Source organism: Pezoporus flaviventris, unplaced genomic scaffold (assembly GCF_033815535.1).
Source record: "Pezoporus flaviventris isolate CSIRO_AGI_PZ_B2104156 unplaced genomic scaffold, CSIRO_AGI_Pfla_v1 ptg000036l, whole genome shotgun sequence".
Classification (NCBI taxonomy): domain Eukaryota; kingdom Metazoa; phylum Chordata; class Aves; order Psittaciformes; family Psittacidae; genus Pezoporus; species Pezoporus flaviventris.
In genome coordinates, this window is record NW_026892584.1 from 4,544,086 (window position 1) to 4,569,187 (window position 25,102).

Here is a 25,102-nt window from a genome sequence, read left to right on the forward strand (position 1 = left end):
TATTAATTTATTGTACTAAGTATGGAGCTTAAGTGGATGTTTTTGAAAGTAAAGGCAGAAGTACACGTACTCAGAGATGGCAACTACTAGAAATAGGGGCTGGAGGAATATTAGAAGAACAGTTTGGAATAGAAGTGATAGGGTAGGTAAGTGGTACATGTGTAATTGAGGAATGATGAATTACAAAATACGGGCCAGAAGCAAGAGGATGGGAATATCAATCATAAAATTGGTAGAAACAGGAAGAAAAGAAAATCAGAATGGTAATAAGAGTGGTGAATGAAAACTAACTAGGCAGCTAAGGCACTGAAGAGAGAGAGTTAGCAAAGATGTTATATAATTATTCTGTGTATGAATAAACAGTGTTATGCTCTGTGTGATTCCCTGAAGGACTGTCATAGAGCATAGTGTGTGATGTCTCATAAAAATCCTTACTGTTTGCTCAAAGGAAAGCCTACTAGGGTTTCACATCCTGAAAGACTTTCACCCACCTAAAGTAGAAGAGGCCTGGTAAATTCAGAGAGTACCTATGGATTAAGAGAAGCGCCTATAATAATGTATAGTCAAACAGTTCCAGATTGCATTCTTTCCTGTGTACATTTGTAGACACTGACACTGCTTCTGGCATTTTCCCCTCCTGTGTTTTTATTTCCAGGGAATCCATTCTTGCAGTGTAGCTGGAGGATGGCCCCTGGTTTGTCTCAGAACTTAGCTCTGGCTATTTATGGTTAACTCTTGTCTGCTGTCCCAGCTTCTGTCCTCTCAGATTCTCATGCTGGTATTTGTGTCCCAGGTACCCAAACCCATGGTTGTGTGCCCTTGGAAATGGAGGACAGGGGTTGGTTTTACTACAAAGTAGTGCAAGCATGGAGAGCAACAGTTCTGATGCAAGCTGAACACCTCTTTCTGTTTCAGTTCTTCAGCTGCTATTACCATGTTTAACTAAGCTCATATTACTAAAGCTAAAACAAGATGTAGGCTCCCAAAACTCTGCAAGATACAGAGCTGTGCTACATATGCAGGAAGAGCTTTTGTAATTCCAGTTTCAGCATGGGGAGAAACAGAGCTGTGTAGAGCTGGTGTATGTTGGTGCATGACATTGATACTTGCATTGCCAACAGCTGATGCGTGACCTTGATGCTCACACTGCCAACAACAAAAGTTTGCAGGCAGCATGTTTTGTGGAGAGTGTTTGAAGTAAGGTTGAAAGAACAATCAACTGAGAAACAGAAGCCTTGACTGTATTGTAAAAAAACAACCAAACAAGGAAACACTAACGTCTGTCTAAAGCCTTTAACTGGTTTTCTGTAAGGTAAAAGCTCCCCAGACCATTCAGTATCTGAAATAACTTTCAGTATAATAGCATGGAGTAAGCAAATGCTGTGCTTTTCATTTACAAATGAACTTGATGTTTTTGAGACATTGTTCAGGAATATTAGGTACATAATACAAAATAGGTTTGTAGCAATGTTACATGCTAATTCCCTGCTAAGAAATAAATTGGCATAAGAAGACTGTAGCACTTTTGAAATTTCTCTTGAATGAGTAACATATAATGGTGAAAGATATGTATGGTATCAGCTCAGAGCTTGCAAGAGTAAATTTCCATTACCTTTTGTAATGGTATTTGCATATAGTAACATGAAATTCTATGTTAATCATAGAATAGTTAGGGTTGGAAAGGACCTTAAGATCATCTAGTACCAACCCCCCTGCCATGGGCAGGGACACCTCACACTAAACAATGTCACTTACCCAAGGCTCTATCCAACCTGGCCTTGAACACCGCCAGGGATGGAGCATTCACAACTTCCCTGGGCAATCCATTCCAGATTCCAGGGGCCATCCTCCAGCTACACTGCAGGAATGGATTCCCTGGAAATAAAAACACATTCCAATTACCCTTACAGTAAAGAACTTCCTCCTTACATCCAATCTAAACTTCCCCTGTTTTAAGTTTTAACCCCTTACCCCTTGTCCTATCACTACAGTCCCTAATGAAGAGTCCCTCCCCAGCATCCTTATAGGCCCCCTTCAGATACTGGAAGGCTGCTATGAGGTCTCCACGCAGCCTTCTCTTCTCCAGGCTGAACAGCCCCAACTTTCTCAGCCTGTCTTCATATGGGAGGTGCTTCAGCCCCCTGATCATCCTTGTGGCCCTCCTCTGGACTTGGTCCAACAGTTCCATGTCCTTTATGTGTTGAGGACACCAGAACTGTACACAGTACTCCAAGTGAGGTCTTACTACATGCTGACATAGAGTTAAGATTTACTATCAGGGTCCTGACCTAAGACACCAGGTATTTATACTTAATGCAAAGTAGGGGGTTTTAACTGTTTAATGTTTCTGGAGACACAATTTCCCTGTGTTTTCCATGTTGCTTGGTTAGTCTAGCTCTGAAATATGCTTCTCAATGGCATTGAAATACATTGTTCTGATTTGTTCCATTTGCAGGTGAGGATATACTTTCTAATTGACCAGTCAGAAATTCAGTGCTGGAACCAAAAATAGGATTAGTTCTTTCTAGTTTGTGTCAAGAGGAATAAAGACTTTGCAGACTACATTCTGCCATCACGGCAAATCTTGTCTACTAACTGTAGTTGAATCGGATGTATTCATTAAGCATTTGAAATGAACACTGAACATGCTCTGAAGGAAATGCTGTATGGATTATATAAAGAGTTTAGGTTCCTAACTGTGGAAGCAGTAGCTTAGCAAAGTTTGTGTGAGTATTTTTGGTTTGGTTCAGAGCAGCTGCAGATGTGACACCATCAAACATATTGTTTAAACAGGCTACAAAAACAGAGGCTTGCTAAATCTGAGCATTGTGATGATTCCAGCGAGCTCACTGAAACAAGTTATTTTTGGCAGGAAAGAAAGAAGACAGGACTTGGGATCTGCACTATGAACCTAATTTTCTGTTTATTTAGGGAACAGGAAATGAGATGTCATAAATCGGGATAAAGCTAGCATAAAACAATGAGGATGAAGAACTAAGATAAAACTGACCTCTCTTCAGGGAAAGAAATGAGGCTGATAGATGTCTCTGGTTGGCTTGGTGGAGGAGAGATGATAGGAAAGTGGTTTTTTTTTATTTTGGATTGGATTGTTTTCTCGAAAGGGCAACTAGTAAGATCTGTGGGGAGTTTTGTTTAGCTCTCCTACCCATATTTTCTATATAACATCTCGTACCTTCTGTCGTGCCTTTTTAAAGCATTGTTCCAGATAACATTTACAGCCCTGTCATCTAGTCTTTGGAAGCCATGTGTGAAACTTTGATAGTAATAAAATGAGTCTTGTTAATTTAAAATAAAATTATAATTTAAGTTTATAGATTTCTAATAATCTGTGTTACTGATTGTTCTTAAGCTTATCCATTAGTAAGGATAAATTAACAGTGGTTCTGTGATATGTGCAGTGTTTTCACAGCTATTTCAGTGCAGGTACTGAATTTGTAACCAGAACTCAAATTATGAAATTAACTTTGAAGTAGAGCAAAAGGCTAAGTAACATCAAACTTGAAAATGGATCTTGACAAATTCAAGGAAGGAATTATATGATGGGCCAGGCTGTTCTTGAATGTTTTAAATGGATTAAGAAGTGTTGTTAAACTGATTGACTTTTGGTTTTAATCAATTATCTGTTAGCTGTAGATTGCCACTAGTTACCTGAAGCATCAAAGGATTCTTTCCCCTGTGTCTACTTCATGTATTCTTATTTTTTCATAGTTACATTTGTTGTTTCTTTGTTTTATCTTTGCTGGAACTAAAGATGGGAGTCTGAGCAGGCTATACTGTCATTCCTATGGGAAATTTTCAGGATCCTGTTTATGTTTTCCACCCATGCTGGCAATGCCATCTGGCATGCAGCTGCCAGACTTGAGAGGAGTAAGGAATTCTCCCCCCACCTTCTCATCTTTGTTTACACTGGCAGAGGCTTTTGGGATTTTTATTTTTCTGTGCTATTCTGGCTTATGGAATAAAGTTCACTTCTTGGGCTTGGTTTAGCTGCTTCACTGTAACTCCCTGACAGAGCAAGGCCTATAGTGCTGCTAAACATGCTTGGTTTTTATTTGTGTATGATGTCTGATGGTTTGTTTAGTGTTTTTTTTAATTCTTTGTACTAAAGATATACATTATAGGCTGTGAGTGTTTTTCAACTGCTGTGTTTGTATCTATGGGCAGAATGGGTGTTGATGTTAAATTTTAACATACTATGTATGTTTACGACTTCAGGGAAAACTCAACTGGGTGATCAAGATAGTCCCTCCCTTTATTGACACTCCTTTTCTGCTGGGAAATATCTCTGCCATAGCCATAGGAGCAGCAAAATCAATATTGTGCTTTAATCCTGAATGTATTTAAAATTTTGCTTTGAAAAATCTGTCATTTTAGACTGTTTCTTTGCTATGCAGTGCTGTAGGCTGTACACCCTCAATCTGGTTGATATGACTGCACCAGTAACAGAATTGTTTAGATCTGTTTAAAGAATCTGTTTAAACAGAATCTGTTTGAAGTCAGATTTCTCAATAAAGGTACCAGAGTTTCAGGGAGAACATATATGAGAAACAGTGATCTTAACCCTATTGCCCAAAAGTCTTTATAAAAATCTAATAATACTATCATTTTTATTTTTCACAAAGATCTACCCTTTCAAATGCTTTTCTGTGTGATTTAGGATTTCCGCAGGATGCTTCAGAGCAGTAAATATATTTGCAAAGAGAAAACTATTACAACACATATCTATCAGGTGCATCAGATACATGGGTGAGTACCATCAGGGAAGAAAGGAACTAGGGATACTCAGGACCTGAAGAACTGATGAGCAGCTGAAAGGGAAGAGCCCATTTACATGAGAAGCAGTAGCACAAACTTAACACCTGCATTGCCAGAAATTTAGGACCAAATTCTTAGTTGACGTGTGAGTGGATTGGCATGTGGTGTGGGAGCAGAAGCAACAGTATTGAATACTTGCTGAAATGGAGGAAAGGCAAAGCGGCACTGCAGTCCTGCTGCCTGGGAGCAGGGATCCCACCTGAGAGTACAGGGAGATAGAAGTTGCTTTCTTCAGTCTCATTGGAAGAGATGGATTAGGAGCAGAAGAGAGTTAAATACTTCTCAGCCATTTCCCTGGCAAAGCAGAGAAATTGTTTAGTTTTACCTACGTACAGAAAAAACATACCTGAGCATTAATAGATACAATTACTTTAAATACACTTGAGCTAGAATCATTACAATACATTTTGAAAGTACAGCTTGCGGCAGGTATAGATTCTGTGTATAGCTGCCCATTTTATTGCTTTCATCTTTGATGATGTGACATTAGAAAGAAATGTGATGCCATAGAATTTTTTTTTTTTTTTAAATAAATGACTGCATCAGAAGTATTTATAAGGTAAAGCTGGAAGATAAATATGGACTCAGAGCAAGAAGACTCATCAGAGAAAATGTGGAGATGTTTATACTATGACGTGGCACAGACATTTTTTCTTGTTTCCTATTTCAAAGTATATGAATAAAATAACACATGCTGAATCAGGTAAGAATAAACAGCTGTCCTTGCTGAAGGATAGCATTTATGTCATGTAATTACATTTACAGTTGTATTACATAGAGCTGTATACTAATGGGATGATTTGGTCATATTTCAAAAAAGCCATACTGAGGTTATTATAATGTTGAGGGCATCTTGTGTGAGTCTCCCTGGTGCACTTTCTGGTCAGTATCTGGGAGGAAGCCAGCTAGATGCAAATAAGTTTTTGTGGGAATAAGAGGCTAACCTGTGCAGGGGTCACACTTCAGTTTAAAATACGTATGGATTTATCAGTGAGAGTCATTACCAACATACCTTACTGCTTCTTTTTGCTTCATTGCGTGTACTGACTCAAGTGGAAAACCAAGTGACAGTTTAATGCCATGTGTTTGCGAAACCCATTGAGAGGAGAAGACACTGTCGCTCATAAATTCAGATCTTTGAAGAAGTTAAGATGGATGAAGGTGAAACAAATATTGTGTTTATCAGCATACACCTGGACTCTACAGGCTTGTTTCTCTTTCTCCTGGAAGCCAATTGCAAGGTTTTTATTAGCATTCATGAGAGGAGGCTTGGCCTATTTCTAATCTACAGAGGGGCTACGTAGAGAGCTCTTCAATATTCAGACTGAGTAAAGAGAAATTTAAAAACAAAAAACAAACCAGCAAAGCACCACAAACAACCTACATGTTATTGCCAAAGTATGGTAATGAAATCTGGTTTAGAATTAAGAGGGGGTAGGGAGAGGACTGTTGATATTCTGTTTATTCCTGCAAAATAAGTGATGTAGTGGGGAGGGGTGAGTTTTGATAGCTGGCCTTGGTGCACTGTTACCATGGTGAGTTGCAAACAATTCCCGTCTGCATTCTGGCAGTTTTGTGCACTTGCTTAAGTTAACACTGTTACTGAGTTATTTATTTAGTTCAGATTTCCTGGCTTGTAACTTGTTGGTTGCAGAATTCTGGGACTAAAGTTTCAGTCTCTGAACGGTTGGCTCCTGATAAAGCATTTTGAGGTAGTGTCCTATGGCTAAATAACCATCCTCGGGAAGGTGTGAAGTGTACCAAATACAGGAAATGGGAAAGAGCCTCTGGCATTCCGTGTGCTTTTTGAGTGTTCCTGACTGTTTGCCAAGGCTCATTCAAAATAAACTGGATGGGTTACTTTTTAATCATTCATGGGCAATGACCTGTACCGGAAAAACTTAAGAAATCATCAGTGTTTGGTTTAAAATTGAAGTACTTCACTTGCATTACTTAAAGAATTTTTGGAAAGGAACTTGCTACAAACATATTGTTAAGCACACTGTAAATGTATATTTGGGTCCTTCTTGCTGTCAGTTAGCTGTTTTGGGTGGGACAAACCAACCTGGTTAGCTTTGAGCTTCTGTTGGTGGGGAGAACTGATGGGCATTAGTCCACAAAGATGCAATTAAGCATGGAAGACAGGGGCTGTCCATACAAGAATGGGAAGCAATGATCTATAATTTTTATCTGTTCTAGGACTGAAAGCAGGCCAGCATGACAGAACAAAGATCTTATTTGGAAAATGGCTGGTCACATCTCAGGTTCTGGGTTAGTGGACAGAACTTAATCCCTAATAGAAATCTGGAAGTCAGACCTGAAGCCAGCTATCCAGGCTGGCTGGATATCCAGCTTGAAACACAGTGGAAATAACTTTGTTTCATTTGGAAATAAATTTTGGAAATAACATGGAGGTGGTTTGTGGTGTTTTGCTGGTTTGGGTTGGGTTTGTTTTTGGTTTTTTTGTTTTTTAAATTTCTCTCCCTTTACTCAATCTGAACATAAGTTGCACATAGTAGTGAGCTTCACAGAGCTGTTTAGTTTTGGTTTATTGTTGATAGATTTTTCACTGTCCTTACAGATGAAAGAACAATGTCATCTTGTTCATTATGCAGGGTGTTATTTGTCACTTGGACTTTGAGAAGTGCTGAATTTGAGACAGACCTGTGGAAGGCTATACTTTGTCTCACTGTGCTCCTTTTGGTTTCACCTTCCCCTGTGGCAGTGTGGAAAAAATGAGTTCTGACTCCCATGTTTGTACGGTTCAGGTTGGAAATGGATTAATGACAGGCTGCAATGATTTGCTCTTTAGGACTTGAGAGTGGGAAGAAAACAAACAACAGTTTGCCACTGATGTTCATGGTTACATAGGGTGAGGAAGCAGATACATAAGTGAAATAATACATCCTCATTGTATATAACATCATCTGGATGGATGGCTCTTTAATTGCATGTCCTATATTACTGTAGGCAAGGAAGTCCTGAATTCAGCTTTTCATATCTCTACATACTATAGAGCAGTGTAGGTTTTTGCTTACTTTTTTTCTAGGCAAAAGTGTGCATGCTCTCCCAGGGTAAAATATTGAGGATGTTATAAATAACTTTTCAGCAATGCATAGTTGTTTGTATTAAAATGGAACTATGCAAGTAATGAATGTTGACTTGGAATCACAACCAGTATGGTAATGAAATAAAGACCCATTAGATACAAGTAATTTGCAAATGAAGGTTGTTGTCAATGAAATAATGGTTTCCCTGGCTGTTCCGAGGAAAGGGGCATGCCAGTCAATCAGGCAGGAAGACAGACTTTTAAACAAATGTAAACTAATATAAATGTTAAATTAGAGATTCATTTCATACATACATGGCAGTAAATCGGCACTGGTAGACAGCTGTTAAGACTGCTTAGAAAACTTTCATTATAAGAAGTCTCTATAGATTCAATTATTTTTGGTAGGTTTTCTTTTCACTACAACATTTATTTTGGATGTGATCATTCTCCTGGTCTTGTTCTACTTTGAGAAAAGCAAGAATTCTTTTTATCTAAATAACAACAATACATCAGTTTATCACAATGCTGGTGTTAGTCAAATGTACTGGTAGTTAACTATAAGTTATTCAGATGCTAAAGAGGTAAATGTATTGTGCAGGTTCTTGATCAGTTTTTGTCTCTCTTAATTAGAGCCTTACAGAAGTATAGACATAAGTCATAATTGAAAGAAGATTCATCCAGTGTCTTGCTAGAGTTCTAGTAAATGAGTATTTTAACCTGAAAAATGTAGATGTAGGATAACCAAAATACATAGCAAACCTCTGTGAAGACAGTGACGAGTGTATAACCCCTTCTATATAGTCCTGGTTGTATTCTGCTGTTGAGTTTTAAACCAATGTTTTGTTGCCACTGGGTTTCCTCTGACAGAAGATTTGACCAGGGATCTGTATAACTGTGGAACATCTGGTCTGTTTTGTTACCTTCCTTAATTAAAATCAGTTCTGTTTGCTAGAAAACACTGTGGAAAACCTAGAGGCACTGCATAGGAGCCTCCAATACAACCTCCAGTGCAACCCTCTGGAAACTTCAAAGCTCAAACCAAGGAATATCTCTGTAACTATGGCAAAGCAGAGTATCAAAGGATAGCAAAGTCACACTGACAGGTCAGTAATTTCCAAGTAGATAGAACCTGAATTCTTTTACTGTGCTTACTGAGTCCAGTACAGTATTTTATGTTCTAAATAGAAATTTAGCCCAAGACATGGTTTTTCAAATATACCAGTCAAATGGCTACTCAAACCAGAAGTGCTTGGCTATTCTTTTTCAGGAACTGCAGCTTTTGCAAAATTTCTGTTCTGCCTACATTTTTCCCCAAGCATGACATCATATTAATGGTAAAAAACTTGGTTGAACGAGAGCACTACAAAACTGATTGTACCGTCTGGATTCCATTAGCCATTAGCGAGTAGAACATGAGTCTGGCTTCCTGCTAAAATATACCAGTCTCTCCATAACTGAAGAAATGCTGATATGTTTGCTGGCTTTGACTTCTCGCTGCCTCACTATTTATGGAGTCACTTAAGCCTCCAAAGAGAGTGTTTAAAATGCCACTAAATTAGAACACCTGTTTAGCCACAACAGTGCTTACATGAAGGCAAGGAACTTTATAGGGGTGACAACGAAGCATGGGGCCATAATCCTTTTTTCAGTAAGGATATTACATTTTAGAATTGCCTGTGAATTACTGGAAGATGGCCTAATGTTCCTACCTCTTCTTTTTAAAATATCTAGTCAGACATTTGGCACTGGCTGGATGTCCCCTGCAAGGCTGCTCTCCATTCCAGTGGTTCTCCTATGCAACTGGACATAAAAGGGGTATGATGTTTCTTCAGTCACACACCTTCTCTCCTGGCATTGAACACTAAAGCTGAGAAGTACAGGTGGAAGAGGTATTTGCTCATTGCCAGAGGCAGATTCAAAGCAGAAAAGGTGATTCACAGGAGGTTTTGTTTTGGTTTTGTTTGTTTCTTTTCCCTAGATGGCTGCCATATCATGTGAGGGTCCAGGGTTAGATTACTGAAGCAGCTGCTCCTGCTCAAGGTGCACCTAGCCTGGAATGGGTGTTCTTGTGATAGTTTGAAGTTTCACACTTATAATTTATTTCTTTCCTCTAGAGTTCTGTTCTTCAAAAAATTATCATAAAGCAAGAACGTTAACTCTGTAAAAATTAGTGTGTTTACATTATTTGCTTAAATCAGTATCTGAACAGTAAAGCTGAGGGGCTGGTATGCTGTATTCGACTGGTCACTTGAGTCTGAAGCAAGGGTGATACTGCGTATGATATAAACTGAAATTATTGCTGAACTGCGGAGTTAAGGAACACTTCAAACTGCAAACATGTTTTTCTTGCTGCATATGGACATGTATATCCTTTAAATATTAAGTAGATGTTCCATATTATAATAGTCGAGGATGACTGATGGTTAACCATTCATCTTTTGCTTCCTTTCATGTAATAAAAGAAGAAAATTGCTAAACCCACATTTTAAGTTACTAGTCTGAGTCTGGATGGCCAAACAGTTCTTTTTCCTCTCTTGTCCCTGAGCTTCTGCTCTGACAGAAGGGCAGATGGCCTAGAACTACTGTGATAAGGGAAGCATAATCAGGAGCAAGGGGGCAGTTAAAGTGAAATTAGACAGACAAATAACTATGGGTTCAAGGATATGTTTAAATGAACAGCAGAGTTTGCGCTGTTGACGCTTGTTTCAGGATGCATAGAACAGAGTTCACCATGTTCTAATTTTTCAGGGATAACCTGAATAGACCACAAATCTTGTGTGCAGTATAGAAAGGGGTCAGAATCTGATTTACAGGTCTGATTCAAAGCTTGCTGAATTCAGTGGAAACATCTGTTATGTTTAGTAGGGTTTGGATCATATCTTAAAAAAAAAAAGGGGGGGGGAGCTGAAAGAGTGGTAACATAAATGAGAAAAGTAAATGTTTTCCCAGGGTACATCCAATTTTATGTATCTATCATTGAACAGGAATAAAATGTTTACAAGAGTCTCAGACTATCTCCTATAGTTCCATTTTAAATTTATTTCAAAATACAGTAAGCCTAATGAGTGAAGAAGTGAGAGTATCCATTACCTGCAATTATACACTAAATGGTGGTGCATGTTTGCCCCCGTAGATTTGGGAAGATGCAAGAGTATCCTTTACAGAGTGAACCAGAAGTACTGTCAGAATTATTTAGCTCATTGAATATACAATCCTGTAGCTAAAAAATCCTCTAGCTAAAAACCACAGGATTACTTTTCTGCTGGTGTAAATGCATGCTGCCCCATTGATACTAGTGAGCTGTATCATCAGATTGTGCAAAGAACTTGGTCTGGTTTTGTTTGCTGCTGTTGCCTAAAAGGTCAGACATGGGACTTGGGTCATACATGCTGAGGAAAACAAATGGTAAGGTGAATGCAGTGAAAGACACTGTACTAAACAAATGTTAATGCTAGTGTTCATCAGCTTGCCATACAAAAGGAAAGTGGCCCTTAAATCAAGCACTAGAAATAAGATCCTTTTAAAAGAAGTAAAATAGCCAATTTTGAGTTTGCTTTTTTTCAGCAATATAGAAATTTTAGTGCTCCTATAATCTCAGGCCAAGACAGACTTTGATAAGTATAATGGGATGTAAGTGCATTTAGTTCCGCTGTTTGTAAATTGCATAGCTGTCAAGTTGTGGCACATCTATGAAGTGCTGAGTAAAATCGTTGCTGGGAGTGATGGAATTAATATGCCAAAGGAGAGGGAAGAAGAGAGATCCATCAAGTGAACCTGCTAGAATTCTGAAGCATGTCTGAAACAGTACAGATGCCTTGACCATCTGCTATGGGGCACGTGTAGACATAATTGCACAGCACAGCTGTCATCTTGTTTTCTAGAAAACCCACCTTGTTTTACAGGAAGTATGCAGCCAAGGGAACAGCTTCTCCATCCAGTCAAAGCTTGTGTCCTTGAAATGGCTGTGTGTTCTTTGTTCCAGACAACTTGATTTATTCATGGCTCTTCTGCTGTGTGTAAGGTTTTATACTGTGCCTGTCCTTTAAAGAAGTTGGAGCCTCTTGCAGTTTAGCATGCCTGAACCGTACATGGGAGTTTATCGCAAAGGTACCAAGACACTCTTAACTGTAATGGTCCCAGGGCTTTGTTCTTGTGTTTTATATTGCTAGAACCTTTGGCAGAATTATGTCTTTGTATTATGTGGCTGCTTGTCCATTATTTTTATTACAGAAAGAGAGCTCAGATCATGGGAGTACTGCTGTCCCTCTGAGTGCATGTCAGAGCTGTAGAAGCCATGCATGTATTTATAAACAGGGAATGTTTAATAGAACGTAATGAAGGCAGTGGATATTTTCTTATGCTCAAGTATACCTTAATGGATGATTTTAAGTATTAAAATTCACAAGTGGCTGCAGTAAATTTCAGCCACCATTTTAAAGGAGGGATTTTTCACTTCCGCTTCCTAAGCACAGGCACAGTTTTAGGTAGAAGCTCAGTTTTATGTGTAGGAATAAAAAGTAAATATCCCATGACTGGCCTTTGTCAAGTGATTAAATGTTTTTGATCATGGAGCATTTGCTGTGATTTGTTTGTTCCCAGTTGCTGGGTTTGTCATAGTGACTTTGCTCATTTCTGATTTGTACAATGAAAAAGATCTGAGAAGATCTGTGGGTAAATAGGTAAAATAGTATTGTTTCTCTCATCTGGACATTTTTGCATCTACATTTTACATTTCTGTTAGCTGGGTGTGATGACTTTTGATCTCTTTTTCTTTGTTGGCATAGAGCATGTATTTACTGAGACTGATGTTTTTCAAAAGCAGATCCACTGTAAGCATAGGAAATCAAAAAAACAAATGTTTAGAGAAAAAAATTATACTGGAGAAAATGTCTGGGCTCACCCTGAGAGAAATGCTTAAGATTCTTTTTTTATTTTACTGTCTCCTCAGTTTTTGCTAGCGCTACTTTAGCTTTAAGCCATATGATTTGATCAATTTGACTTTTGCTTACTAAAACAGAAATATAGATAAATAAATTCTAAAATCATCAAATCTTTTTTTTTCTTTTTTTTTCCAAGATTCAATGAGCCAATGACATAAGGTTCCTTTTATTCCATAGTTTTGCTTATGTTATTTGTGTAGGCATTGTCTTTTGGCAGCTGGTTTTTAAAAAGTTATTTTACTTCCATCTGAAACAACAAAAAGTGATTTAAATATTGCATATGTAATGTTATTATTGCTTTTTTTTATTTTGCTGGATTAACATTTTCTGTAATGTGCTGAAGGAATAGAAACAGTGAACGCAGAACTTGTTTACAATACAGATATAATACGGATGCCATGGGCCCTGGTAACACGAGGATAGTTACAATATTTGAGCTTTCTGTTCAGAGGCTTATTTAATGACAGTGCTTTTTCAGGAAGGAAAGGAGTAGTGTTTGCTTCCTTTGCACCATATTTGTGTCTGCATTGTTATTATAAACTAACAAGGCTCTTGGCCCTTGTTCTCAGATCTGTGGGATGCAGCAGGTAAGCTTTTAAGGTCATAGTCAGGTTTTTATCATCTGAATGAAGCTTTATGTTTCTCCAAAACCCTTACAGCCCTGAAAACTTTACAATAGGTATCTGGGAAGCCAAAGCAAGCAATCTGAATTCCTGCAGAAGATAGTATAGAAATAAGAAAAATACAAAAGCAAAAATCACTAATTGGCTCCCCAGTAAAGCCAGTATACACTGATTCAGCCACTTGAATATGTCTGTCACTTTATGCACCTTTGAACGTGTAGATCTGCAGACTCACATTGAGCACTGCTTAACTGCAAGGATAAGTCTTCCCTGTGATTGTTCCCAAGGCATTTGAAGTGTGTCAGAAGTGCTGGCATGCGCACTCATGAGCTCTGGTCATTCCTGATGGGGATATTTAGAAGGTTATTTTTCCCAGCTTTGCACCAGAAGCCGCTGGGAGCCTATATAGCTCAGGTGGCAGAATGGCCATGTGAGGGCTTCTGGGCTGCTGCCATTCTTAGCCTGAATAATTAAGTTAGACCACCACTGATAACATTATATATTGAAATATTGGTCTGGGAGCTGCAGCAGTTGGGAGATCCAATTTTCACAGCCCCTGTGAAACTGAAGTGATGCAGAGATCACACATCCCAATTACAGCAGTTAAAATGGAAGGACTGCAGATTGGTGCCACAGATAAAATGTGTTTTGAGCATCAGAGCAAGATTCATAAAGATCTGTTCTCTTAAGGAAGCTCAATCCACAAATTTTTAAGGAGGCGGGGCTGCTTAGAGCTGGGGCTTTGCTGCTTGAAGTATTAAGCTGTACAAACAGATGCACAGACTGGTACAAGCTTGGAGATAGCTTTTGCCTGTCCCTCCTCTTCAATTTTAGAGGAACATTGGCCTTTCCTACTTTATGAATTAAATGTAGCGTAAGTAACTGAGTTGAATATTGTAAACTTTTTGTTCTCTGAATACTCTGAGTTTGCAAGTTGGATGCAGTGACACTGTTAACTGCTGACGAAATGAAAGAATGAGTAAAATGGAAAATCCTTAGTGATGTGATGCACAGAGCACTGTGGAAACAAAGGGTCCCTATGGGATGATCCTTGCAGTGCTTCCTCCGTGAACTTTCCCAAGGAAATGGAATTAGTATGAAACTGTTTTATGGGGGAGAAAAAAAAAAATTAACTGTAATGTCCTTGCAAAAGAATAAACCAGAAAAACTTGCCTGTAGGGCCTGTTGCATCATACACATAGTAATGTGTTAAATGAATATTATAAAATATTATTATAAATATATAAATTATTATAAAATAACAATTTTAAATTAATTTATTATTTTTAAATTAAAATTAATTTAAAAATTTAATTTAATTAATTAATTAAAATAAAATTTAAGCTACAAATATTATTATAAGTATATAAATTATTATAAAATAATCTACAAAGATGCCTGTGACAGATGTTTAATCTTATTTAACATTAAGGAAAATTGTATAAGGAAGTGCAAAAATCTCTTTTTCTATTAAAAATCTTGAGGCAAATCCGCCCACGTATATAAAGAGTCTCTGGGGTCTTGCGGGAGAAATTGTTTGAATCCTCCCTCTTTTCACTTTCTGCTTTGTACATCTCGATTCTTCTATTCATACATACTCATCCCTTAAAGATCATTCATATGCCACTTAAAACTGGTCAGATGAAGGTGATCCGCTTCAGTACAGGGATGTTTGGGATTTGTGTTAAGCATTGAAAGAGGCTTGATAGGGATCTTGATCTGTCAATTATGTTGTCATTATTTTTTGTGAAAATGGTAATTTTTCAAAAGATTTTTTTAAAAACAGTTTTCCCAGTTCTTAAACAGCTCCAAATACCACATTTGTAGTTAACAACATATATAGGGTTATAAGGAAACGTATTTCATGCTTGAAATACCCTGTGTCACCATGGGCAGAGACAGATGCAGCCCCAGTCTAAATGGGAAAATATGCACCCACATTGGTATGTTATGCTGTGGGCACAGACTGTGCTGCTTGATAGGAAGAAAGGGGATGGCAAGTTTGCCTATATCCTCTGGTAAGTTTCTGTCTGGTCATATCACTCAGTCATGGCCAAGTTAGAGATACACCTTCCATTCTGACTCCCAAATTGCATCTTGGTTTTAAAACAGTTAGGCAGTTAATTCATATTTTATAGCTTTTCTTCATTTGCTTTCTTTCTGGAAACCCTTTCCAATGACAAAATGAACTCATTTATGCTTTCAGTCCTCACTCTTTAGATTCCTGGAATACCATCTTTCTTAAAAGACAGAAAATATACACTGGAAAGGTCTCCTCTGATTCTTAGCAGCAAAGTTCTCTTCAGCAGACTGTGTCAAGTGCTTAGTAAGTGGTTTTATACTATCTGTGGAACATTATTTGCTGGTCACCCTTGGAGACACTGCATCAGCTGGACTGTAATTCAAATATATCTAAATTGTGTTTCTGATTGTAAGATACATCTTGTTAATTCTCCAGTGTAGAAGCTGGGAAGAAGCCTTTGAGTTCAATCCAACAGAATTTAAAATAATCTTCCACTAGTCACTGTCTAGAACCATTTCAGTTTTGTTTGCACTGCTGCTGGTAACCAAAATCTGTGTCAACACTTGCCTTCCCATTTTCCCTACCCCCAGTCTGGTTAAAACTGTATTTAAAGACCATGTTTAATACATCAGTATGTTCTGTATTTATGGCTATTAACTATGGCATTATTCCAAGTTCTTTTTGAGGATAACTTTTTTCAATTTCTGTGTTGTGCTGTTTTCCTTCTCAGTGTGATGGGGGCTTTTGTGGTATTATAAGTCTAATTTTAAGCTTCCTATAAAAGCTCAAAAGATGTATCTTTATCATTATGGTGATTATCTGATGTTATTGAATAATAGCATCTTTTAATGTTTAGAAGCTAATAAAGCTGCTGGTCAGGCTTTTTGGATCTAAGCCTTCCTCTTCTCATGTTGATCTTTTAAGAAATGATACATCGCTTCTCCAATTGTTCTAGTATTTTGTTTTCACTGGATGGGGGTGTTTTATTTTTTATCTCTGATTTCCAGGGGCTGAAATGGCATAGTTTTATCTAAAATATATACCAGAAACCTGTAGATGAGGTTGTGTTATGCATGTTTGTGCTTTCCCACAGGCATTGTTTTTGAGGTAGAGTTTTCCAGATCAAGTTTCAGAATAGGCTCCAGATGGTCTGGAATCCTTCTTTAACAATCAATAGCTAATTAAACATTCAGCAAAAGCTACTCTTTTTTAAACTGAGCACAGTCTCTTTGAAAAGCAGTATATTGATTTTCAGCTTTTCTTTCCATAATTTATATCTTTTATTTCATTACATCTTGATTCTTGTTTTTCAGTTCATAAAAATACCCAGAAACCTAATATCTTTGTTACTGTTTTTTGTTTTTTCTAAGTTACTATGAAAGAGAAAACAGTAAAATTGTCCTGTGGCCTACACTTGCAGCAATCTCTACTTGACAACTGATATGGAACAGCGGAAGGGGAGGTGAATCTGTGCATCATACTACAGAAGGTGAAGTGGGTTGTGAAAACAGCATTCATTTACTTTCATGGGCCTGATTTTAGGGTAAAATATAATTGAGCAATATGCTGGCTTGGACTAAGCAGTCATCTTTGCATCTGAATGCAAACAGTCTGATGCTGCTCTGGGATGTCTTTCAAGTTTGCCTGCAAGAGCATATTTATTTAATGGAGGAAAAGAGAAGCTTGAGAGTAACTGGAGGCAAATTCAGTGGATAGAAATATGCAGTGTTTCAGTGTAACTGAATGCAAGCTGGACTTCATATGAAGTTTCTAAACTGTTCAAGTTATGACATTGAAGTTGAATGACTTTTTAAATAAAAATTTAATGTACAAGACAACTTCAAACTAGTTGGGTGAAATCTGGAAATTTATAACTCTTTAGCCTACAGCAAATTTTAATCATTGTAAATAAAACATTACAGTGATACATTATAGAGGCAGAAAGAATTTTTTGCTGTGGCACTGCACTACTGAATGTTAAATACTATTTTGTTTTTAATAAAATGGGGTTTCTTCTGTTTTAAAGGGTATGTGTGAAGAATTCCCATAGGATCGCTGAATACAGTCGGTGAATGGGTCTCTGGAATGTGAAGTGCTGGAAAAGCATTTTGGGTTTCAGACAAGCAAGGCAGGCTTCTCAGTTAACCTCTGGATATTAGGAGCCAGTGCCCAGGATTTACTGCATCACATACACAGTAGACACAGCAGTACAATGTATTGGATTGATTATAATTTTCTGACTGTTTGTCTTTACGAACCAGAAGGGGCATTTCAGGCAGACGGAAGGAATGTCACTTTTGTAGTCTATCTTCTTTCCATCTTGGCCATACATGTCAAGAAAAAACATGATATTCAGGGGATTTGTGGGGAAAAAAACTGAATTTGGAGCATATCTTGGTCTACAGGCCCCAGATAAGCCAGAGATAATGCTAGGAGAGCTAGAACAAGAGCTGTTGAAATGGAGAGAAAAAAGTTCTGAAACTGCCACTGTGAAGTCTGGTTCAGCATGCTGCATTGCTTATCCAGTCCAGACCTAATTTATTGTTCATATTGATTGTAATAGTAAATCAGCATCCTGTATGTCTATGTCTGTGTAACTGCCATCTAAATAAAGGCTTGCTCTTTTCTGGACACCTGCAGGCGTACACATACCCATCAGGTGTACATAACCGTAGTAGAAGTCCCAGATTACAAAGACAGTGTCGCCAGTACTTATTTTTAACCCCTATTATTAAGGGGGACTTATAATAGAGATGAGGACAGACCTTTTAGTTCAGCCTTTTGTGAAGGGGCTAATGTGAAGGAGTAATGATTTTAAGGTAAAAGGGAGTAGATTCAGACTAGATATAAGGAAGACATTTTGTATGGTGAGGATGGTGAGGTACTGGTACAGGTTGCCCAGAGAAGTTGTGGATGTCCCACCCCTGGAAACATCCAAGGTCAGGTTGATGGGGCTCTGAGCAACCTGACTCAAGTGGAAGGTGTCCCTACTCATGGCAGGGGGGGTTTTACTAGATGACCTTTAAGGGTCCCTTCCAACCTAAACCATTCTATGATTCTCACAGGTAAACCCCACAACAATACTTCAAAGTGTGTAGTAGATAGAAAAGTTGTTCCTGCAATGTAAGTTAAGGATTTTAAGAACTGGGCTTTAACTACTGGGAACCTGTACCTGTTGACACAGCAGAAGTTCTGCTGTAGTGTGAGTTAGCAGAACATGTGTCTCCAAAATACAATAAATTTGTACAGAAATACCTACAGCTGTAACTCAGGTGAGTTTCAGTAAGTGTATTCAAAACCAAAGACCAAAATAGCAGGTTCTTGCATACGTGCTTAAATTAGTTTTGCTTGCCAGAAGTCATTCATTTCACTAGACTTTATTATCAGACAGTCCATATTTGCTTCATGTTTGTATTTACACATTTTGTATGTACAAATGAAAAGGCTTTAGTATTAGATTTGCAATATGCAACGCTAATGAGCCTTATGTGAAAAAGCATTATGCATTTACAGCATATTGGTTAACATGATTTTGAAGGCAGAAAAAGGATTCCAAAATTACTGTTAAAAATTGCAGATATAGATGTTTGTTAGTAAAGCAAGCTTCCCTTTCTGGGGGAGTTGAAATGTTGCTCTATGGGCCGGGGTATTCCAGTAAATCTTAGCAAGTGAGAAGCTTGTTGTTATGTGATGCGCTTGCAATGAATCTTGTCATCTGTAAATCCAAGTTCTTTCTTTTAAAGGTCAAAACTGCCAGGAAGCATTGGTGCACCTGATATTAACTTTCATTATTTCCACTGGCATTGAAAGAGGAGATAGAAATCATCAAGGGTTTCCAAAATTAGATACAGTATTACAATCTCTTCTAGGTCCTTGAGTCTCTACTATGAGTCATTTCTTTTTGTGTGCATTTCTCTTCACGTTAGTACAAATAGAGTGTGTACTTGTATCCCATTTTTTATGAGATTTAGGGATTAAATTAAGCAGAAAGGGTGTATTTCTGCATGGGCACCTTAATCACTTTAGCCCTGTTGTTAGGGATGCAACAGTTCTGCAGAATTCCCTCTGACATTTCATCAGATAAATGCTTCTCCCCCTTAGCAGGGCTGCGCTGTTTTAACTTAACTGTGAATTCATCCCAGTGATTAAAGTTATGTCCTCCTTCCTGAGCACAAATAGGCCGAATAACAGGGTGGTTTAAAACATTGTCCAGATACAGTGTACAGAAAGAACAGAAATTATAAATAAAATGAATGAGGAATATTTCCTACTTCTTTCTTTTTAGTTAAGTTTCTTTACTCATGCTGGGGAAGTGTCTGCCCAGTATCATGCTGCGTTACTGCTTGTGGAAGTAATCCCACACAGATTTGTGAAATTTGTATGCTGATGTTTTCACTGAGGAGGTTGAAGTGAGCAGTCTGTCTAAAAGGTCTTTGAACCAGAGTTATCACCTGGGTCCAGACAATCACATTGTCTGTCCAGATTTTCTAAAACTGATGGGTTTACTGCTGTGAGCAGGATTGATAGGAGCAAGCTGCTTCCAGAAGGATGGAATCTAAAGGTGGAAACCAGGAAGGGTTTACAGTGGCTTTGCTCCTTTCCTGTTTTAATCATTAGTAAATTTCACTCTTATGAATGAAGTTAGATTGCCATTGAAAATACTGGGTTTTTTCCTGCTTCAGTAGATTTCAATTTTTTATACTCTTCCCATAATTCTCAAACACCCAAAGACAAAGTTAAACCTTTCAGGTAAATCCTGATGTAGTATCTGGCGTGGCATGTGCCACTTGTGAAATCACCACTGTTGTCATTCAGGTATGAATAGCAACTAATATGTAATAAATGTATCGTTTTAGTCAGCCAAATAGTAACTAAAAATAGAGCAGCATCTAGCCTCTAGTCAGCTAACAATATTTATGAATATTATTGATAAAGTCAAAGCTTGATGACTACATAAAAAGTAAAAGGAGCATCACCAGTGTTTGCAGGTTAATATCACATAGATGAGGAGGAAGTTTTTCATAAGTCATTTTCACAGGATTTTGTGGTATGTTTTGGTTTGTGGGGTTTTTTGACTACACTGGGCAAAATCGGATGTACATAACAGTCTTCATAATGTTGATGTTCTAAGAAGGCATAAGCACTTTGTTATTGATCCATGGAAACATATTGCTGTTCTGTATTTTTAGTTAATACTTAGATGGTCACAGAATCATAGAATGGTTTGGGTTGGAAGGGAACTCATCCACTTCCACCCACCCTGCCATGGGCAGGGACACCTTCCACTAGACCAGGTTGCTCCAAGCCCTGTCCAACCTGGCCTTGAACACTGCCAGGGATGGGGCAGCCACAGCTTCTCTGGGCAACCTGTGCCAGAGCCTCACCACCCTCACAGGGAAGAAATTCTTCCTTGTATCTGATCTAAATATCGCCTCTGTCAGTTTAAAGCCATTCCCCCTTGTCCTGTCCTTGTCAAAAGCCCCTCTCCAGCTTTCTTGTTGGCCCTTTAGGTAGTGGTACTGCTGTAAGATCTTCCAGAAGCCTTTTGTTCTCCAGGCTAAATAACCCCAACTCATGATGATGGTGTGTGGCGGGCTGCCAGGTATTTTCGGCAGCCCACCTTATTTAGTGAACATCAGGGAAGCATTACTGCTGAGGATATGAATAGCAATTTATAAGTGGGTTGTCCTGTAACACCTACGACCATATGATTCTGAAAGATCTATAAAATACTCTCGTGAAGCTCATGGGGTGGGAAGTTGATCAGCATTTGAACTATATCTATAACCACTGGAACTAGAACTGTTTTCTCTGGGTTGTCTTAAATGTAAAAGCAACAGCTCTGATGTTCCTAGGAAGCGTAACTCTACCCTGTATGCCTAGAACAACTATGTAGTAAATGAACAGTAAGTCCAAAAAGTTTCACACTGATATCTGAACACAATATTATAACCAGAATATGTGCTGTGGATGTTCAGGTCTGAGGCATATGTTCTCCACTGAGTATACTTACCATGTAGTACCCTCCAATCAACTGTACAGCTTCAACTTGTCAGGAAACCTAGCAAAATACAGTAATTCCTTTTACTATGGATGAGGCTGGGGAAAAAGCATATATCTACTTCCCAATAATATCCCTTCTGCAGTTGTTAGAAAAAAAACATAAATCACCCTCTCTCCTCCCCCCAGAAAAACCCAACAAACCCCAACCCTGTCTTTTTACAGTAGTTTCATGTAATTTAATACTTATTTTTCCCTATAGGCATTAATACCTATTTAGCGTTTATGAGCCAAATAGTTGAACATAAAACCAAGCTCAAGTTGCTGAACTTTGCCTCCCTGAAATCTTTCCCTTATTATCATTAAGCTGAATGTGTTCTGCTTCTGAGATTGTTAAATTACTTCTGAGCTTGTGCAAGTGATGCTCATGGGAGGGTCACAGGTATTTCAGTCTGAGTTTCTTGACTTCTTCCCAGTTATGTTTAGGGTAATGTTTCTAAAAGTGGTGGCCCAACTTCCTGCATGTTCACAAAGATGGGGCTGTACACACAGTACAAGTTTGAATCTCACAAGTTTATTTTCTGATCTGGTTTCATTCTACATGAAAAGGACTTTTCTCAAAGTTGTTTCTCCCTCTCTTTCTCTCTTTATGCATTCCAGGCCTTCTTCCAGACACCTTGAAATATTACATTCTCTGTAGAAGCTTTGGGTCACCTATGTATGGAGAATGAAATCTTGACTTGCAGGAAAATCACAAGCCAGTTGTTTCAATAGTCAGTTAACTGTGCATTTTATCTGCGATCTGTGTATGTTTAGCCATGCCTCTGAGCATTACTCTTGGTACTTGGCATACCTCTTTGAACTAGATTCTAGGCTTGGCCTATTAACCCTGAGTATGTATTTGTATATTAAGATAAATAACCTCTGAAGTTTGCATTAACTGAAAGGAACAGACAGAACAACTTTAGCTGGTTATTTTCCAGGCATTAAAGAACTCCAGGTTGTCAATACATAGATATTCACTGAAGGAGCACTCCATCACAGTTCTCCCAGTAGGTAACAGTAATACATCAGTTATGTCACATCCTTTTGTACAGTCTGAAGTGCACAGTAAGTTACAGCTCTTTAAAAAAACATGTTCTATTACATTTCCTTAAAAATCTAAACCCTTGACCATGTAAAATTCATAGTTGCAGCATTCTGGGTGGTGGTGCTGGTTTCTTTTTAAAACTGGATTACCTTTCTCTTCCCTGCAGTTTAGAGTATAAATCAACTTCTGGTATTGGTCATAATCCTACACTGCAATGGGATATTTTTTAGGACATCTGTAATCTTAACTAGCTACACAAAGCAGAAAAAGGTTGTAATGAAAAAAAATTACCCTTTAGCTGCAACCTTTTTATACTGAGCTTTAGCCTGAAGCACATTTTTATAACTGAGTTATAAACCTGTAAAACAATGTTTCTTATAAAGCAGAAGCAATGATCTACAGTAGCTAAAAGCAGACTTTAAGACCTGAAACATCCTAGAATCGGTTTGAAATACCTGGCGCATATTTGAAACACATAAATTCCAGAGCTATGTGAAATTTTGCTGCCTGTTTGATTCTCTGGGCACATGTTTTGGGTGACTGATTATGTGTTAGAGTCAGCAAGAATTAATTCGGCTCTTAAGAAACTAATTTCTGGTGAGAGACTCTGGAATAATCTTTTAAGAAGCACGATTCTTTAAAATAAAAAGGGAACCTCTTATTTAAAATACATGCTAGTCACAAGTCACGACCTTAACAGCACATCATTTTGGACATGGAGAGGACCTTGTCTATCATACAGCTCATATTTTTCCTCATTCAGCTGTTTTCTAAATCTATTCGTGCTTATGTAACAGCTAATGTAACTGTATTTTTTTTATTTAAAAGCTGATATTTTAATAGTTATTAATTAAAACAAATAAAATAAATAGGATGTGTGAAACAAGGGCTCACTCAATTTAGCTTAGACAGCATTCTTGTCTTGGACAGAACTTATACAAAAATCAGTTCAGCTTAGCTGCACTCAGCTCAAAATCAGGTTAGCTTGAGTAGTGAGTACAAAGCCATGTCCTACCCTAGGAAAGCTGCTTTACTGATCTATACTAATAACATTGACTGGTAGACATTATGAAGCCAAAATTCCATTTATGTTTTAGGTGGAAAAAAGAAGGAACAGGGAACCTTTCCTCCTACTTGCCTTCCAAAGACTGGAAGGAACACTTAAGAACATCTCTTTCCGCTGAACTCCTTAGCCTTTGTTCAGATCTGTAACCCAAGCCAATGAGGACAGGAGGGAAAGCCAGCTCCACACCAAAATCTGTCTGGACAACTGCCAGTGAGCCTCAACTGGATGCTGCCAGCCAGTCCCGTGGTTGCACCAGTCACACTGATCAAGATGAGCAGTAACTGTCAGAGCATGGCATGGAGCAGGAGGGTGCAAGCCTGTGCTTAACCCCCATGCTATTGCCCCTCACTGGGACTTACTCAAGCAAGGCATGAGCAGCCTTAAAATACATATTTTGGCTTAATATTGTTATGAATGGTTACTCAGAGGCAACCAGGGGAAGAAGGAGAAGGAGGGGTGCAGGCAGCACTGGTATGGGGTTTTTTCCTTGGAAAATGCTATCCCACATAGATGATTTCAGTGTATCTGGAACAGACAGAGATTCAGGCTAAGATGGTGACAGGGAAGGGAATGATATTGTCAGTTACTTTTAATAAAACTTTTATTCAGTGATAGATTAGAGATATAAAACCATAAATGAGACTGTTGACTGACAAAGCTTGGCCTGCAAATGCAATATTATGAAGGTAAGCTTTCAGTGACATTCTCTACCTCAGGCTACCGGCAGATTAAGCAAGTCATTTCTATTGCTATTGACACTGAAGCATTATTGTTTCTTTCTCATATCTTTTCTATGCCCTGTCAGTAACAAAATATGATAATTCTTTCCACAGTCACCAGGGCTGGTTGTAGAAGGCATCAGAGGATGGTGAGTCACTTTTCTTGCTCGCAGCAAAGTGGGCACTCATGCATAGATGAGCCTTTGTCCAGGGTATCACTGATGTTCTGCGTGGTTCACATGAAGGGCTGTTACAGGCTTCTGCTTGGGATGCACACAGCTAAAACAACAGAGGAGAGCAGATAATAATTGGTCTTCCCATCTATATTTTTGGCTTTCAATATATTAGTTAAATGGTCACAAGCATGTGAATTTTGTTTTAAAAATGCTCTTTTTTGATAAGGAAGAGAAGCTTAAGTGGGGAGCATTTTTAAGTATTTTAAAAGAAGTTTTAGCAAGCAGTAGGGGAAGAATGGATCTTGGCTTAATCAATGTCAAGGAACATTCTCTAGGAATTAAATAGAAAGGACTTGCATGCAAAATCCCCAGCTCTAGAAATAGGAGAGACTTTAGAGACAGGAAACAGCTTAATAAATAACCTTGCCCATTGGCTGTTTTTCAAGATTGGAAAGGGTAATTCATGTAATGGCTCACACCAGCCCTGCTTCTAGCCCTGACATGAGGAACATAATGGCAATATAAGAAAAATAACAGCCCAAGGGTGAGATGAGTAAGTAGCTGAAGTATACCGTGT

At 38.2% G+C, this 25,102-nt stretch overlaps 1 long non-coding RNA gene across 2 annotated transcripts in view; it reads right to left on the bottom strand.

Moving 5' to 3' along the window:
• The window catches only part of LOC133274115 (uncharacterized), a 68,712-nt gene that overhangs the window by 25,844 nt on the left and 17,766 nt on the right, over positions 1-25,102 (bottom strand). For both annotated transcript variants that reach the window (XR_009745033.1, XR_009745032.1), the window contains exon 3: positions 21,488-21,535. This is a non-coding gene — a long non-coding RNA (uncharacterized LOC133274115). The remainder of the gene's footprint in view (positions 1-21,487; positions 21,536-25,102) is intronic.